This window comes from Bos javanicus, chromosome 25 (assembly GCF_032452875.1).
Source record: "Bos javanicus breed banteng chromosome 25, ARS-OSU_banteng_1.0, whole genome shotgun sequence".
Lineage (NCBI taxonomy): Eukaryota > Metazoa > Chordata > Mammalia > Artiodactyla > Bovidae > Bos > Bos javanicus.
Window position 1 is genome coordinate 42301146 of NC_083892.1, and position 18155 is coordinate 42319300.

At 45.8% G+C, this 18155-nt stretch overlaps 1 non-coding gene across 1 annotated transcript; it reads left to right on the plus strand.

Annotated features, from left to right (window-relative positions):
* Positions 1-1944: 1944 nt before the first annotated feature.
* On the plus strand, positions 1945-2017 carry TRNAS-GGA (transfer RNA serine (anticodon GGA)). The gene has a single exon. It is a non-coding gene; the product is annotated as a tRNA-Ser (tRNA).
* The last annotated feature ends 16138 nt before the right edge of the window (positions 2018-18155 follow it).

Consider the following 18155-nt stretch of genomic DNA (forward strand, 5'->3'; position numbering starts at 1 on the left):
AATCTAAAGATACCTGATATAGTTTACAGTTTATGATTCTTTTCTCTTCTCTGGCAAGATGAATTTGGAGTTAAGGAGCCCTTTGCTGTGAGAGGGGAGCCCCGTTAACCCCCCGATGAGGCGGACTTGATCGGTGCGTCCCTCACCGGGGCTGTCTGTCCGCTTCGGGCGGGGCTGCTGTTCAGCACCTCCTTCCCTTGTTGGTGCTGACGAAGAAGGAACGCTGAGCAGGACACGTTGTAAGTCCCCCTGTGACCTGGGCTGGGATCAATATGTTTGTCTTACTAACAATTAAAAAAAACAGACAGTTCCGTACTCCGCTCCTCAGTGACTCGGCGTGCGCACCGCATCGGCGCCGCGGGTGTTCTCTTTGCTCCGCCCCTTCCCCGCCGCTTCCCTTCGCAGGCTGCGGGCGCCGTTCACACAGCGGCAGTGTTCCCTCGCCGCGGCTTCCTTTGCGCGCCTCTGCGGTTCCTGGTGTGCAGCACGTTTCCATGGACTTTGATTTTAACTAGTGTGTGTGGAATTGACTGCGGAAGTTTTCTTCTTCGCACTCTGCCCAGTTTTTATTCACTTTCAGTTAGTTACCCAGGGACATTTTTAAAGTGCCGGTATCATTTAGAGCCTAGCAGTCCTTGTGAATATGAAGTGTTCATAAGTGTGGCAGTGAAATGAGAAAGTTTTCTTTTTCTCTTTTGACGTTTGAGTCCTTCTCTCCTTTAACTGTTCCTGATCTACAGCCTGCAATGATAACTAAGTTTCCTTCTTTTCAGAAGACCAACCTGTTATGTAAGCTCTATCCTGCACCTGTGTGTGTGTGTGTGTGTGTGTGTGTGTGTTAGTCGCTCAGTCATGTCTGACTCTTTGTGATCCCATGGACTGTAGCTCGCCAGGCTCCTCTGTCCAGGACATTCTCCAGGTAAGAATACCGGAGTGGGTTGCCATGCTTTCTCCAGGGATATCCCGCACCTATTGCCATCTAACTCTGCATGAGCCATACTTTGCATCTATTATCTTTTAATTTCATGCTAGCCACATCCTTAAGTTAAGTGATGCTTTACCTTATTCTCTGCAGACCTTCCCTTGTCATTTGTTTGTCTCTCTTTTTGCATTATGTAAGGAAAGCCGCAGTGCAATCTGCAAAAGGCAACAGCCCCAACTCCTGGGGCTGCCTGCCGGACCCAAGCTACTGGGCTCCCTGATGCCAGCCTGTTGGCTGTTTTGAAACAAAGCGAAAAGAAAGAACCCAGGGTCCTTGCATGCTTGCTCTCCATCTCCAGCCTCTGACCACGAGCCCCAACTGTGTGATCCCTTGATTCCCCATTGGGGGAGACACAGCTCTTGAGGCACGAGCCTAGCGTTTTCTCTCCTCTGCCAGCTTGGGGATTAAAGCCATTTCTATTTCCTCCAGAAAACATTTGTTTCCAGAAAAGTATAAGGTTCCTGTATTTTTGTTCCTTTTTGCCTTGTTTCAAAACAGTCAGTAGGTCCTTCTTCTGAAAAGAAGGAAACTTAGTTATCAATGCAGACTGTAGATCAGGAACAGCTAAAGTAGAGAAGAACTCAAAAGGCCAAGGAGAAAAAAACTTTTTCTTATTTAACTGCAGCATAAGCAATAGCTTTAAAGTTTCTGTTGCAGGAAATGGCCACAAGGAGACAGGATTTCTTCATGCCCTGCTCCTGTTACCACAGTAACCAGAGCCTTAGGGTGACTCCTAGTCCGTGGTTTCTTCTGGCACATGCCAGAAGCCTGTGGCTCATTAATCCTTGTTTTTTTCTTTTTAAACTTCATTTTTACTTCTTTTGGAGGATAGCTGACTTACAATGCTGTGTTTGTAGGTGGAGAGATTCTTCATCAGTTATCGCCATACGTATACTGACTCATCTTTGTATTTTTCACATACATGTTATTATAGAGTGTGTAGTACACAACTCCTCACTGCTTCCCTGGTGGCTCAGAGGTTAAAGCGTCTGCCTGGAATGCGGGAGACCCAGGTTCGATCCCTGGGTCAGGAAGATCCCCTGGAGAAGGAAAATGGCAACCCACTCCAGTACTCTTGCCTGGAGAATCCCATGGAGGGAGGAACCTGGTAGGCTACAGTCCATGGGGTCACAGAGAGAGTCGGACACGCCTGAGTGACTTCACTTCACTTCACTCAGTACACCACCCTTTCTAAAGTAGGTCTGTGTCGATTCTATATTCTATATGTATTTGTGAGGATAAATGAATCCCAACCTCCTAATTTATCCCTTCCACCTGCAACTCCCCTTTGGCAACCATGCTTGTTTCCTGAGACAGTGTGTGTATTTTGCTTTTATAACATAGCTCTTTGGTGTCAGTTCCTCCTTCTGAAGTACTTTGCTCACTATGATTGTTCTAGATTATCCCCCAAAATGGCATTATTTCTTTTCATGGCTGACTCATGCTCCATTCTATGCATAAATGAAGTCTTAATTCATTCACCTGTGCACGCACGTTTTGGTTACTTCCAGGTCTCAGCTGTTTGAACGCTGCCGCGTGCACGCTTGTGTGCATTGTTGCTGTTGTTCAGTCGCTACCTGGGCAACTGATCGCAGGGCACACGATCAGGCAAAAAGCCAATGAGCAGCAGGTGAGGCTGCCGCTGTGATCTCCTTCCAGCAGACCGTCCAGCTCAGCAGAGACCAGAGCTGCCCCTTGTCTTCCGGCCCAGAGTCCGGTGTGTTTTTGCAGCACCTCCAGGGGACAACAAAAACCCAAGTCTGCCATCACCAAGGCAGTGTGTGCAACATTATTGTGACAGCTGTAAAAACAGGACCACACAGAACCGAAGGGAAAAGAGGAGGCCTTCTCTGGGACACGTGCGGGGAAGGAGACCAACCTGACACATCTCTCTACCCAGCCAGGAGGTTACAGGAACTCACTCGTCTCCACCATAGGGGCCCAACCAGCAGAGACCTGGTGTCCTAACCAAGGGTCTTGCCACCCTGGGTGCAGGGTCTGGGGGGGGGTTCACCCTGGAGACTGTGGACATATGACCCCAGGTACAGGATCTGGGAGGTGGGTCGCCCTGGAGACTGGACGTGTGAGCACGGGTGCAGGGTCTGGGGATGGTGTGGGTCTCACTGCAGGCACGTGGGTCTGGATCCTGTATGTAGAGACCCCACGTGTGCTCTTTACCTCAGTGTGTCTGGTCCGCTCTGAGATTTCCAACGTCTGAATTGAGGGTGTTGCCTGGTTAACCTGTGGTCCTTTTTCTTCTCTTCGTATTGGCCCATTCACATGAGGTCCAGCACCCTTGAGTGAGTTGCTGCTCTGTGTTCTGCTGGGTGAAAGAAAGCCTTTGGTGGTGTCACATTAATATCGTAGCATATCATGTGTCTAATTCACAGGCTCACCGCTGTCTGGCTTCCTCTGGACCGAGTTCATGTAATGTCATTTGCAGTTCACTGTTGTTTTATATTGGGAGTAGCGTTGCTTTCTGATGTTTTGTTTGTTTTCGGTGTACCGAAACACCTGAAACAATGAATCAGCTGAACTTGACTCAGGTACATGGACGCGTATCTCTTCTTTTCTGCTTTTTCCTCATACAGGTTATTACCGTTTGTTCAGTAGAGTCTCCAGTTCTATTCAGTAGGTCCTTTTTCATTATCAACTTGATGTATATTTGTGTGTATATTTTCATCCCAAACTTAATTTGTCTGTCCGTTCTAGCTTTCCTTTGATAGTCATAATTTGATTTTCTCAGTCTGTGAGTCTGTTTCTATGTTGTAAATTAGTTCATTGTTATGAACTTACAGATTCCACTGTATATGATATCCTAGGATATTTGTCCTTTTCTCTCTGAAAAGCATTTATAGTATGATAATTCCTTGGTATATCCAAGCTGCGGCCTGTGCCATTCTTTGTTTTACGGCTGAGCAGCATTTCGGTGTAGATGTACCACACAGTCTTCATTTTTCTGTCAAGGACATTCTGGTGGATTCTGTGTCTTGACTGTTGTCAGTAGTGCTGCCCTGAAAGCCAAGGTGCACGTGTCATTTTGAGCGGCGATTTTCTCTGCACCTAAACTGGGCGTGGGATTGCAGGATCGTACGATCCCCCTGTACTTCATGTTTCACGGAACCTCCATGCTGCTTTCCATCGTGGCTTCAGCGTTCACACACTGCCCAGATTGCGGGAGGACTTTATTTTCTGTACGTTCTCTGCAGTGATTATTCTTTGTAGACCCTTTTTGATGAAGGCCATTGTCAGTGTGAGGTACCTCATAGTTTTTTGGCATCAATCTAATAATTACTGATGTGGACTGTCTTTCCATGTGCTTTGATTATTATTTTACATCTTGTGAGAACAACTTACCTCTTCAATCTGGCTTCTTGAAAGTTGGCCCTGTTTGGAATTTTTTTTTTTGATGATTTACCCCTGGACATTCTTGAGGGCAGGTGTCATTGACTGCCCTCTTGGACTTGTGGTGTTATGAGCCCTTTAGCATCTGTTTTAAGGTATATATATTGATCTGAACCAGCTACTTACTCCCTGTCCCTCCACCTTTCTTTTTTGGTAACCATGAGTTTCTTTTCTAAGTCTGTGAGGCTGTTTCTCTTTTGTAAAGACGTTTATTTGCATCCATGCTTAGATTCCGCAGGAAGTGATACCCTAGATTTGTCCTTTGCTTTCACTTCACTTAGTATGATTATCTCTAGTTTCTTCCCAGTAACTGGAAGTGGCATTATTTCATCCTTGTACAGGTCTGAGTGACGTTGCATCGTGTACACATACCCCATTTTCTGTCTTCATCCATCTGTCCTCGTACACGTAAGTTGCTTGGTTATTGCACCCAGTGCTTCCATGATCATTGGGCGTGGGTATCTTTTTAAATTTCTGTTTTCTCTGGATGTATGCCTAGGTATGGGATTGCGGTCACTGGGCACTTCTGTGTTTAGTTTTTAAGAACCTCCCATGATATTCTCCCTAGAGGGGGTACTGACTTACATTCCCACCAACAGTGTAGGAGGGTCCCCTCTTCTCCACACCCTCTGGAGACTTTATTGTTGTAGGGTTTTCAGTGTGGCCATTCAGATCAACGTGAGGTGATAGCTCATTATACATTTGATTTGCCTGTCTCCAAGAACTGGTGATGCTGAGCATCGTCTCATGTGCTTCATGGCCATCTCTATGACTTCTTTAGAGAAATGTGCATTTAATCTTCGGCCAATTTTTTATTGGATTGTTTGTTTTTTGCTGTTGAGCTGTACTGGTGGTTTGTGTGCGTTGAGGAGAAACTCCCTATGCGTATCTTTGTTTGCAAGACTTTTTTTTCCATTCTGGGATTGTCTTTTTCTTTCGCTGATGGTTGCCTTTGCTGTGCAGACACTTTTAGTGTTTATTAGGTCCCGTTTGTTTATTTGTGTTTCATTTTCATGATTCTACGAGGTGGATCAAACAAGCACTTGCTACCTTTTATGTCAAGGCGTGTGCTCTTTTCCTCAAGACTTCCGTAGCACCTGCCCTTCTACTTAGCCCTTCGATGTATCTGGCGGTTGTTTCTGTGTGTGCTGTTCGGCAGCATTCTAATTTCACTGCTGAGGAAGCTGCCCTGCGTCCCCCACGTGGCAGCCCCCGTTTCCGGTCCGCGTCTGCGTAGGCGGCGCCCTCTCCCCACGCGCTCTCCAGCAATTGCTGTTTGTATTCCGTCCACGGCCGTTCTGACCCGTGTGAGGTGACACTTCCCTGAAGTTTTGATTTGCATTTCTCTCACCTTTAGCGCCGTTGACACCTTTACATGTGATTTTTTAAACAGTGTGAGTGGCTTCTTGAACGCCTGCTCTGTTTTTAATGTTTTCCTGCGGCCCTCCCCTCGGGCATTTCTTGAGGGCAGGTGTGTTTCACTTACGGCCGCAGGCCTGGTGCCGGTGAGCAAAGGGTTCAAAGCTGCGGTTGTGGGAATTGGCCGCAAGGCGGCAGCATGTGTTCACGCCCCTAACCCTGGTTACGGGGGACCAGAGCCTTAGCGCAAGTCCTGCTCCTGGACTGCCGGTTCCAGTGGAACATGCCAGAGGAAACACCGAAGGCTCGTGTCCCATTCCGTCTTCCTCCCTTACCCCTATGCCCTGGACCCACCCCAGTTCCTGCAACACCACTCTGTGGAGGGTGCTGTCGTCACAGGCGGGGCGATCCCGAGGAAGGGAGCTGGAGGCGGCACCCAGGGCCTTCCCGACGCGCTTCCCGCCGGGCCGCCACGTCCCTTGGGTGCAGCAGGTGTACTTTCAGCGCACGAGGACCCGCCTGGATCTGGAGGCTGCCGGCCGGGGCAGAGGGCAGCAGGCCCCCAGGCCCACGGGGCAGGGCTCATTGGCTGGCACCACCTCCCACCCGCCTCAGCCCCAACAGTCCACCCAGGGACCCAGGCTGCTCAGGCTTCGGGCACGTGGCGGCAGCCCAGGTCACAAGGCCTGAGGGAGCGGTCAGCACTGTTCCTCTGTACTTGCTGTTCTGTATTGGTGCAGATGGGACCTGCAGTGCTGTAGAGGCTGTTTGCTGCTTTGTTCCAGGTGTACAGCAGCATGATTCACTCATGCACAGCCGTGTACGTGTTCTTTTCTGGGTTCTCTTCTCATACAGTTTATGATGCAGTGTTGAGTATGGGCCCTTGTCCTACAGTGCGTTCTTGTTGATTGTTTTATAAAGAGACGTGTGTGTGGGGGTTCATCTGCGCCCTCTCATTCCCTTTGCCCACCACTTTCCCTTTGGGTAACCAGAAGGCGCTTTGCTGTGTTGTGAGGCTGTTTATGTTTGGTAAAGAAGTTCATTTGTATCCACTTGTAGAATTCACCTCCAAGAGATAGCATATGCTTGTCTTCCTCTGTCTTTTTTACGTCACTTTGTAGGATCGTCTCCACTTCCTTCCTTGTTGCTGGGCATGGCGTGACGTCACCCTCTTTTCGGCTGAGCGATGTTGCTGTGTGTGCCCACACGTTTACCCCTCACCTGTCCTTGCCCACTCAGGCTTCTTCCGTGTCTTGGCTCTTGCACATGGTGCTGCCATGAACACTGGCGTGCACCTGTCCTTTAAAGTTACGGTTTTCTCTGGATCTGCGCCCAGGAATGGGATTGCTGGGTCCTAAGGTACCTCTCTGTTTAGTTTTTCGTGACCTTCTGCCCTGTTCTCCTTCGTGGATTGAATGACTTTCACTCCCACCAACAGGGAGGAGGGTTCTTTCCCTCCATTCCCTCTCCAGCACTTACTGTCGTAGAGTTTCTATGCTGACCGTTCTGGCCTCTGTGAGGTGATGTCGCTTCTGATTCACAGTTCTCTAATACTTAACAGATGCTGAGCATCTTTTCACGTGCTCCGTGGCCATCTCTATGTCTTCTTTGGAGAAAGGTCCACTTAAATCTTGTGCCCCTATTTGACTGGGTTGTTTCTTTGGTATTGAGGTGCCTAAGCTGTTTGTATATTTTGGAGAGAAATTCCTCATGGGTGTCTCTGTTTGCACATATTAGTTTCATTATGGGGTTTGTCTTTCTGTTATGTTTATGGTTTCCTCTGCTGTGCCAGTGCTTTTAAGGGGAGTTAGGTCCCATTTATTTTTATTTTTTTCCATTTGTTTAGTTTTGTTTTATTTTTCAGGATTCTAAGAGGTAGGTCAAAGAAAACCTTGCTACATTTTGTGTCAAAGTGTGTTCTGCTTTTTCCCTTTGGAGTTTCATATTATCTGTCCTTTTATTTAGGTCTTTAATCTTTTGGAGTTTATTTTTGTGTATTCCGTTAGGCAGTATTCTAATTTCACTCTCTTGACCATTTCTTAAAAACCTGCACACTGTTCTTCATGGTGGCTGCTACGAACTCACCTTTTCACTAACAGTGTGGGAGGGCTCCCTTTTCCCCACACTTTCTCCAGCATTTATTGTCTGTCAGCGTTTGGACAGTGGTCATTGTGAATCATGTGAGGAAATACCTCATTGTAGTTTTGATTTGCATTGTCTCCAATATTTAGTGATGTGGGCTTCTTTTCATGTGAGTCTTTTAAAGGGTGTGAGTTAGACTTACCTCTTGAAGTTCACAACTTGAATGCCTGCCTTATTGTGAATTTTTTTTTCAGTGACACCTAGGAAATTTCTTGAAGGCAGGTGTCTTTAACCTTCACCCCTTGACCCTTGTGCATTAAATGCCCAGCAAATAGATTTAAGGTCCTAGATCTGATAGATAGAATTCCTGATGAACTATGGATGGAGGTTCATGACATTGTACAGGAGACAGGGATCAAGACCATCCCCATGGAAAAGAAATGCAAAAAAGCAAAATGGCTGTCTGGGGAGGCCTTACAAATAGCTGTGAAAAGAAGAGAAGAGAAAAGCAAAGGAGGAAAGGAAAGATATAAGCATCTGAATGCAGAGTTCCAAAGAATAGTAAGAAGAGATAAGAAAGCCTTCTTCAGCGATCAATGCAAAGAAATTGAGGAAAACAACAGAATGCGAAAGACTAGAGATCTCTTCAAGAAAATTACAGATACCAAGGGAACATTTCATGCAAAGATGGGCTCCATAAAGGACAGAAATGGTATGGACCTAACAGAAGCAGAAGATATTAAGAAGAGATGGCAAGAATACACAGAAGAACCGTACAAAAAAGATCTTCACGACCCAGATAATCACGATGGTGTGATCACTGACCTAGAGCCAGACATCCTGGAATGTGCAGTCAAGTGGGCCTTAGAAAGCATCACTACGAACAGAGCTAGTGGAGGTGATGGAATTCCAGTTGAGCTATTTCAAATGCTGAAAGATGATGCTGTGAAAGTGCTGCACTCAATATGCCAGCAAATTTGGAAAACTCAGCAGTGGCCACAGGACTGGAAAAGGTCAGTTTTCATTCCAATCCCAAAGAAAGGCAATGCCAAAGAATGCTCAAACGACCGCACAATTGCAGTCATCTCACACGCTAGTAAAGTAATGCTCAAAATTCTCCAAGCCAGGCTTCAGCAATATGTGAACCGTGAACTTCCTAATGTTCAAGCTGGTTTTAGAAAAGGCAGAGGAAGCAGAGATCAAATTGCCAACATCCGCTGGATCATGGAAAAAGCAAGAGAGTTCCAGAAAAACATCTATTTCTGCTTTATTGACTATGCCAAAGCCTTTGACTGTGTGGATCACAACAAACTGTGGAAAATTCTGGAAGAGATGGGAATACCAGACCACCTGATCTGCCTCTTGAGAAATCTATATGCAGGTCAGGAAGCAACAGTTAGAACTGGACATGGAACAACAGACTGGTTCCAAATAGGAAAAGGAGTACGTCAAGGCTGTATATTGTCACCCTGCTTATTTAACTTCTATGCAGAGTACATCATGAGAAACGCTGGACTGGAAGAAAAACAAGCTGGAATCAAGATTGCCGGGAGAAATATCAATCACCTCAGATATGCAGATGACGCCACCCTTATGGCAGAAAGTGAAGAGGAACTCAAAAGCCTCTTGATGAAAGTGAAAGTGGAGAGTGAAAAAGTTGACTTAAAGCTCAACATTCAGAAAACGAAGATCATGGCATCCAGTCCCATCACTTCATGGGAAATAGATGGGGAAATAGTGGAAACAGTGTCAGACTTTATTTTTCTGGGCTCCAAAATCACTGCAGATGGTGACTGCAGCCATGAAAATAAAAGATGCTCTAAGACTCCTTGGAAGGAAAGTTCTGACCAACCTAGATAGCATATTGAAAAGCAGAGACATTACTTTGCCAACAAAGGTCCGTCTAGTCAAGGCTATGGTTTTTCCTGTGGTCATGTATGGATGTGAGAGTTGGACTGTGAAGAAGGCTGAGCACCGAAGAATTGATGCTTTTGAACTGTGGTGTTGGAGGACTCTTGAGAGTCCCTTGGACTGCAAGGAGATCCAACCAGTCTGTTCTGAAGATCAGCCCTGGGATTTCTTTGGAAGGAATGATGCTGAAGCTGAAACTCCAGTCCTTTGGCCACCTCATGCGAAGAGTTGACTCATTGGAAAAGACTCTGATGCTGGGAGGGATTGGGGGCAGGAGGAGAAGAGGACGACAGAGGATGAGATGGCTGGATGGCATCACTGACTCGATGGACGTGAGTCTGAGTGAACTCCGGGAGTTGGTGATGGACAGGGAAGCCTGGCGTGCTGCAATTCATGGGGTCGCAAAGAGTCGGGCACGTCTGAGCGACTGAACTGAACTGAGCGCGGCTTTTCATGGTGTTAGTGAATGAAAAGGCCACGAGGGGGCAGCACGTCTCCATGTCCCACTCTTTTTTTCCCCCGTAATTTCCTTATTTTAAGTTGGAATGTTGTTGATTTCTGATGTGTGTGTTTCAGTGGTACAGATACACGATTCAGTTATGCTAGATGTTTATTTATTCTCTTTGGGCTCATTTTCACGTATAGGTGATTACAATGTGTTCCTATGCTATTCAGTAGTTATTTATTTGATATATATTTCTGTGTATACGTTAATTCCAAATCTTAATTCCCCCCACTTGTTTCTGAAGGCTGGGGGCTCTGCAGAGGGCAAGAGGCACTGTGGGTCCACTGTGGGGGCACACTGCCTGCCACGTGCTCCAAGCTCCCCCAGCCCCAGGACACTCCGGCCTTGGGACCCAAGCCAATCAGGTTCCAGGGATGGGACACCAGGCCAGGTCGCTGTGGCCTGAGGGGAATAGAATCAGCATTTCTTGTTTCATATTTTTCTGTTTTTACCCCATGATTTGAAGCGTAGTGTATAGGTGAATTACAATCTCGTTGGATTTTTTTTTTTTCCCCTTTTCAATCTAATGCAACTTGATTTTCTTGGTGACCAGAAGTTTCTTTTCTAAATCTGTGAGGCTGTGTCCGTTTGGGAAAGAACTTCATTTGCATCTATTTTAGATGACAGCTACAAGTGATGCCATGTGATACATGTCTCTCCCTGTCCCCCTGCTTCACCGGGAGTGATCGTCTCTACTTTCTCTGCTGCGGCCGTACTTGCCACTATCTCCTGCGTCCTTATTGTTGAGAAATATCGCACTGCGTACATGTGCCTCGTTGTCTGTTTCCATTCATCTGTAATGTCTACATTTAGCTTGCTTTCGTTCCTTGTTGGGCTGAACAGGGGTTCCCCATGTCTTTTAAATTTTTTATTTTCTCTGGGTTTATGCCCAGGTTTGGGACTGCTGGGTCCTCAGGTACTTGTGTTGCAGTGAAAAGGGAAAAAATAGGAATTTGTTGCAGTAAAAAGAAGAAAAAAAAAAAAGAAAAAGAGAGATAAATGAGTTTTTCTTTTTTCCCTTCCTGAGAACAAAGAAGATAACGAGAATAGTGAGCAGGCCTGAGTATTCCTTGTTTTTTTCACTTTAGCCACTCCTAGCTCTGATGTCTATAACTAAGTTTGCTTTCCTGCCCCCCTAACTCTGCAGAAGCTACACTTTACACCTATTTAAAGTCCCCTCTGTACTGGGAACAATTAAATCATTCTAAGCATAATCAGTCTAATAACGCTAGAACACTGGGCTGGGTGCCCTATGGGCAATGCCAGTAGATGGTTTCCTTGAAAAATCAGGGTTGGCATGGAGCAAGCTAGACCAGATGACTTAGGTATGTGCTGGGCTACACATAATGGGAGTTCTTGACTTAAGTTCTTACTGATGACCTTATTATTATTGCTAGCTGTATAGTTTTCTATATTGCCTGTTTCTAAAGTGTTGTCCTGAGCCTATTATACAGACTGAAGTAAGTCAGAAAGAGAAATACCGATACAGTATAGTAACACATATGCATGGAATTTAGAAAGGCGGTAACGATGACGCTATATGCAAGGCAGCGTAAGAGAACCAGATGTAAAAACAGACTTTTGGACTCTGGGAGAAGGCGAGGGTGGGATGGTTTGAGAGAATAGCACTGAAGCATGTGTATTATCATATGTGAAATAGGTCACCAGTGCAAGTTTGATGCATGAAGCAGGGCACTCAAAGCCAGTGCTCGGGGACAACCCAGAGGGATGGGATGGGGAGGGAGGTGGGAGGGGGTTCAGGGTGGGGGACACATGTGCACCCATGGCTGATTCATGTCCATGTTTGGCAAAACCCAGCACAGTATTGTAAAGTAATTATACTCCAATTGATAACTTTAAAAAGTTATAAAGTGTTGTCTCTTACATCATCAAGTGTGTGACACGATGGGTATGTAGCGCCCCCAAACGATGGTCAGATTCATGACCCTGAAGGGGCTCTGCCATCTACCTCTACAAAGATTGGATCATGGCCACTGAAGCCGCTGACCTTCAACACCCCCTGAAAGGACTCCAGGGTGGAAATTGGGAGTGAGCACTCTGTACTCCAAAAAAACTGCAGAAGAGGCCTTCAGATAGACATTCTTGGGAGATTTTAATGACCCCCGATTCTTGTATCTTCTCAAACCTAGAGAAACACTAACATCCTGACACTGACAGTCATTTTGGCTATTAAGAAAAAAAATTGCTATTAAAGTCAAAATAGAGTAGCTATGGAAACAACTAGGCGACACGACAGTGTGATTCCAGACAAGTCCTGGGATTGCTGAGAGCTTGAGTTTTCTGAGCGTCAGACTTAGGTTGCCATCAGCCCTCCTGAAAACCGAGTCTTCGAGCAGGTGACGGCAGCCTTACTTTTTAAAGGTCTCTTCTTGTAACTGTTGTATCTTTAGACAAGGAATTTGCTCTGGATCATATGCTGACAAGAAAAAAAAATGTGTAATGACCAACAGCCACATTAAAGGTTAAGACCTACGTAGATAAACCTAGACAACTGCCTATCCGGCTACAAGTTCCCTCAAAGTGTTAAGTCTACATTAGGATTCAGGCTCAATTTCAGGCTTAAGTTTTTCTAATTTGTCTAAGGTTCAGGTTGTCATTCCTCCAACTATTTCCGGGTCCGAATGGCTCCATCCCTTGGACAAGATGACCCAAGCACTGACCCTGTCTGAACCACAGTCAAAACCGTCAGCGGTGCACCCTGGTTCCTGCTCCTTCTCTGATCCCAGGTTACAGTAACTCTCTCACTGACCTATGGCCTCTGTTTTCTTAAATTACCTGTTAAGACTTGTCTCCTCCTGATGACAACAGAGTTACGTCAAGATAATAATGATGCAGAGAGAAAACCCACGCCCCCAAAGAGATGACAGCCACTCCTGCAAACAGATCCTGTGGGAATAACCACAAAAGTCACTCTGGGGCCCCTTAATAAAACAAGGCGCGAGCTCCGTGACCCTGATTAGACAGGGTCTGTGAGTCCCATTGAAGAGGGAATTCATAGGGCCTGGACTCCATCTTAGACCAGTTCATGCCGATCATGCTCGGCCACCTCTCCAGTGGACTCTGAACTCTATGTTTAGTGCCTATGGAAACGCCAACAGAAGGATAAGACCCCTTCTGGACAGGCCATAAATTTTTCCGTACCTATGAGAGAGTAACCTCGGGGTTATTGATTATTGGCCAACTGTTTGAGCACATAACACGTGAGTGACGGGGTTATTGGGATTGTATTACTGTTCCTTTGTTTATGTAAGTCTCAAGGAATTTGGAGTGGTGGGTTGAGACACGTACACACGGGCTATAAAAGATTTTCACAAATGCTGGTCGGGGTCCTTGGCTAAGAGGAGACTCTGCCTTGGGCCCGCGTGGCTACACCACCATGTCAGCATTGAAGAAGTAATGAAAGATTGACCTCCTGTCCCTCATCACCCCAGTAAAGATTACTTGGGGTTCACGTCTCTCAAGGACAATTTGAAGCAGGAGATAGATGGGCCCCTGGGTGGAATAGCCAGTGATTGTCAAACAGCAAAACTGAGGTTTTGTCCTCAGCCAGACAGGAACAAGAATGACACCTATTTCCCTTTCTCCATTGATATGGAGGAAATAAAATGAAGGGGGAATTTGTTGCAGTGAAAAGGAAAAAAAAACAAGAGGAGTGAGTTTTTTCTTTTCTTTCCTGAGAACAAAGTGCTGTAGCCGCGCGTTCCAGGAAGCAAACTCACTCAGAAGGACAATGCAGATCATGGAGTGCAGTTTATTGCACCGGCGGGCCCAAGGCAGTCTCCTCATAGCCAAGGACCCCGACCCGTTTTGGTGAAAACCTTATATATCCTAAGTGTATGTGCACAAACCCACCTCCCCAAATTCCCTGACAATCAAGCCCAGGTAGTTAACAGTGGACAATTATCAATAGGCCTGTGGTCAAACCCCAATAAGCACAATAGAATGTATGATTCTATTCAGTTACACAGAAAATTAGGGTATTCTTTTAGGCGGTGGAGAGCCCTGGGGCTTTTCCTTCTTGGGGCCTGGTTTTCCGGATGGTATGTTGTTTCCATAGATGCTGGGCATTTAGCTCCAAGTCCACAGTCCGGCCCGAGACGGAGTCCTGCTTTCAAGATAGAGCCTGTTCTGTTTCCTCCTTCATTTCTAGACCCGTCCCAACCCTCTCCTTGAGGCCCCAGATGCTGTGACCCCAGTGCTGACGGCTGACTGCAGAGAAGCCTCTCAGGCTGACAGTCACTTCCTTGCCCCGCCTCTGATTCCACTTCTGGGGCTGCAGCTTTTCTTCCAGTTCAGCTTCACTCCCTGCTCTGGGTTCCGTTCTGGTTAGGGTTCCCACTCGGCTCAGGGTCCCCTCAGGACCACCTCTGGAGAGACAAGCCTCATTTTCAGGAAGGAAAGGCCCTGTTTTCAAACAGAACAGATCAGAAAGGAGCTGTTGGACAGAGCACCCATCTCCGCCTACCCAACAGTTCCCCGGAGAAATTTGAAGTGAGTCTGTTTGAACCTTGGCTGCAGTTTCGTTGGTGGGCATGTAAGTAACCTCGAGGCAGGAGATGGAGTAAAGCAACTTGAGATTAACTCCACATGGACTAAAACTTCAAGATGAGAATAGCAGGACAATTAAGGGAGGAGGCTGGGCCCTGCCCAGATCACATCTTTCTCATTCTCAGGAGACCTCGCCGACCACACATGTGCAGAAAGGCTCCCAGGAAGTCAAAAGGGGAGAGATGTCAAGGGATGCTCTACCCACAGGCCTCGGCAGTAGAATCCGTCTTGGCTAAGAGAAGCGTGCGCACACACGGGAGGATCCTGAGATACACCAAGTATAGGCTGTGAACCAGGGAAATGATTGGCCAAAGGAAATCCAGAGACATCCCCCATAGAAGTAGTTCAAGTTGCCACAAGGGTAGAACTCAGCCCTCTTTCTGAGTCCATCCGTGTGTCTATCCACATGCAATGTACTGTTTTTCCTCCAAATAGACACGTTCCTTGCTTTACTACTTTCCATCTTCGTGGAGGTTCTTTCCTGCAAAGCAGAAGGGCCAGGGCTCTTGTCACTGCCCACTGATCTCGTGGTCAGAGCTTGGTGCTGTCACTGCTGTGGCCTGGCCTCAGTCTCTGGCTGGGAACCCAAGCCCCGCTTCAAGCCACTGCAGGCCGAGGCCACCCGAGATCAGCCTAACTCACCCCAAATTTGTCCCTGGTTCTCACCCTTTCAGGATACACTTAATACAAGACACACTTCTTCAAGGCAAATGAAATGAATGCTGTCCTGCACGGCTCACAGTTTACTGGGAGAATTTGGCTTGTTCACGGACACACACACACACCCCTCACACCCAAGGCATAGCTATTTCGTGTGTTCTAAGTGGCAGCTTTTACCTTTGGGGTGGTAACCCAGAAGCATGGTTCTCAGGTAAGGCTTTGGGAAACCTGGTAGACTTCATTTAGTTATTAAAAAATTTAGTTTCTAATTTTTATTCTTTAACAATAGATATAACATTCTCCTTGTAAAAACTTAGAAGTAAATGCATAGAATGAATAGTGAAAAAAAAAGAAAAGAACCCAAAACTCAACCCTAAAACTTCATTCTGTCTCATTCCTCTTCTACATAAATTTAAAAAGTGGGTGTTTATCATTACAAACTGTTTCCTTTGCATTTGCAGGCACATCAAAATATATGCAAGTATATCTTTCTCATAAATATTGCTGCACTATCTCAGTATGCAGAACACAATTTTCACCAAATATGTCAAAGGATCTTAATGTCTGCATGTAGACTTCTGTATGTAGATTTATCTTATTCTTTTGAATTGCTCTATATTCCATCCACCCCCCCGCCCCCACCCAAGTACTCTTGCCTGGAGAATCCCATGGACAAAGGATCCTTTGTCCATGGGCTACAGTCCATGGGGTTGCAAAGAGTCAGACACGACTGAGTGACTAACATACACACACACATAATTTTCCAGTGTATGGCTGAAACATAAATTAACCATAACCCTGCTGAAGCTGAAGCTCCAATACTTTGGCCACCTAATATGAAGAATCAATTCATTGGAAGAGACCCTGATGCTGGGAAAGATTGAAAGCAGGAGGAAAAGGGAGCAACAGAGGATGAGATGGTTGGATGCCATCACCGACTCGATAGACATGAATTTGAACAAACTCCAGGAGACGGTGAAGGACAGGGCAGCCCGGCACGTGCAGGCCATGGGGTCACAGAGAGGCAGACACGACTGAGCGACTGAGGGCTGTTGACAGACGTGTAGGCTGTGTAGTGTTTTGCTGGTATAAGCCGTGCTGAGTGAATCAGTGTCTTTACTTAGAACATCAGAACTGTATTTGTGAGATTTTTCTTAAGGACTTAGTATGCCAAAGGATAGCCTCATTAAAAGTTTTAGAACTATTGAAAATTAAAATCGATAGAGGTTGTATCAATTTACACCCTCAAAAGTAGTGTATGGTGTTCTGTTTTGCCGCAGCCTATCTCAGAAGGCCATTAGAGTGATTCCTGCCATCGGTATCTTATTCTGACTTAATTCTTTTAACTTGTTGCTTAGACTAACCATATGTCTCTTTGGGTGAACTACAATCCTACATCTTTTTCTGGTTTCCATTTTTGGACATGTACAATTTTCTTCTTGACTTTTTCCTGTGTGTTGAGTCATGAGGACTCCCTTGCCTAACCCCTTTATTCTGGTTGCTATGGTTTAAGTTTGTGATTGAATCAATTAATGCTTTTTTTTTTTTCCTTCTTAATGAATTCGGGACTTTGTGTCACAGTAGGCAGATATCTTTTTTCTGAGATTATAATTATCTACATTTTTACACTTAAATATTGATCCATCTGGAAACTTATTTTAAAGTAATGTAAAGAGGTTAAGAATCAATGATATTGAATGCTTGCTTCAAATAAAAATTGTGCCCCCTTTCCATAATATGGAATTTAATTGAAACACGGCTGCCCAATCAAGGACTGCATCTTCTAACTCCTTTGACTTACTGTGGCCGTGTGACCAGTACTCACTACAAAATGTGCGAGGGGTGGTGTGTGTCACCAGTAGGCCAAGACCTTAAGAAGTTCTCTGTCCCATCTGCCATCTGGACACAGGCAACAGAAGGGGCCATTTGGATTGTGGCACCAGAAGTTGGCAGGAACCTGGGTCCCTGATTTACAGGGGTCAAGACAGCCACTCACTGACCAGGCACACCAGCGGTGACTGTTACACGAGTGAGAATCAGACTCGCACTGTGGTGAGCCACTACACGGTTGGGGTTTATTTATTGAAGTGGCCAGTACGGCTTCAGCAATACAGGATCCAGAGAGGAGCTAACGTTCCCTGAGCACCCGTGTCTGAGCACACTTCATTGTATTCAGTGAGCGCTCTGCCCACTGTCAATGAACAGGAGATGTTGGTTACATACTGTTCGTAAAGGATGGGGAAGGGGGTGGTGTGTCAGTGGGCGACTTTCACAATTAACGACACGTTAAAGTGAAAATTCTATTCAGTGCACATGTGTCATCTACATCACTAGACTGGACCATGGAAAAATCTGAACATAAAAAGCGAGGTATATCAAACCAGTCCAGGCTTATTTTAATTCATCTCTTAATAATAAGACTTCATTTAAAACAAGGCATCCAGTACAAACTTAAAATAGGTGGTATACCAGGATGACAGCAGGAACCAATTTTGGCTGCTGGAGACAGAATTCACAATTCTGTAGGAAATTTATCAATGACCTGTATTAAGCAAAATAGGCTTCATCTGTAAATGTGAATGGATAACCCAAGATTGCATCTGGAGGACTACATGGAGGAGGAGGAGATGAGCTAATAAAACACCTAAAGTGACTGAACAACAAATATTTGGCAATTAAGTT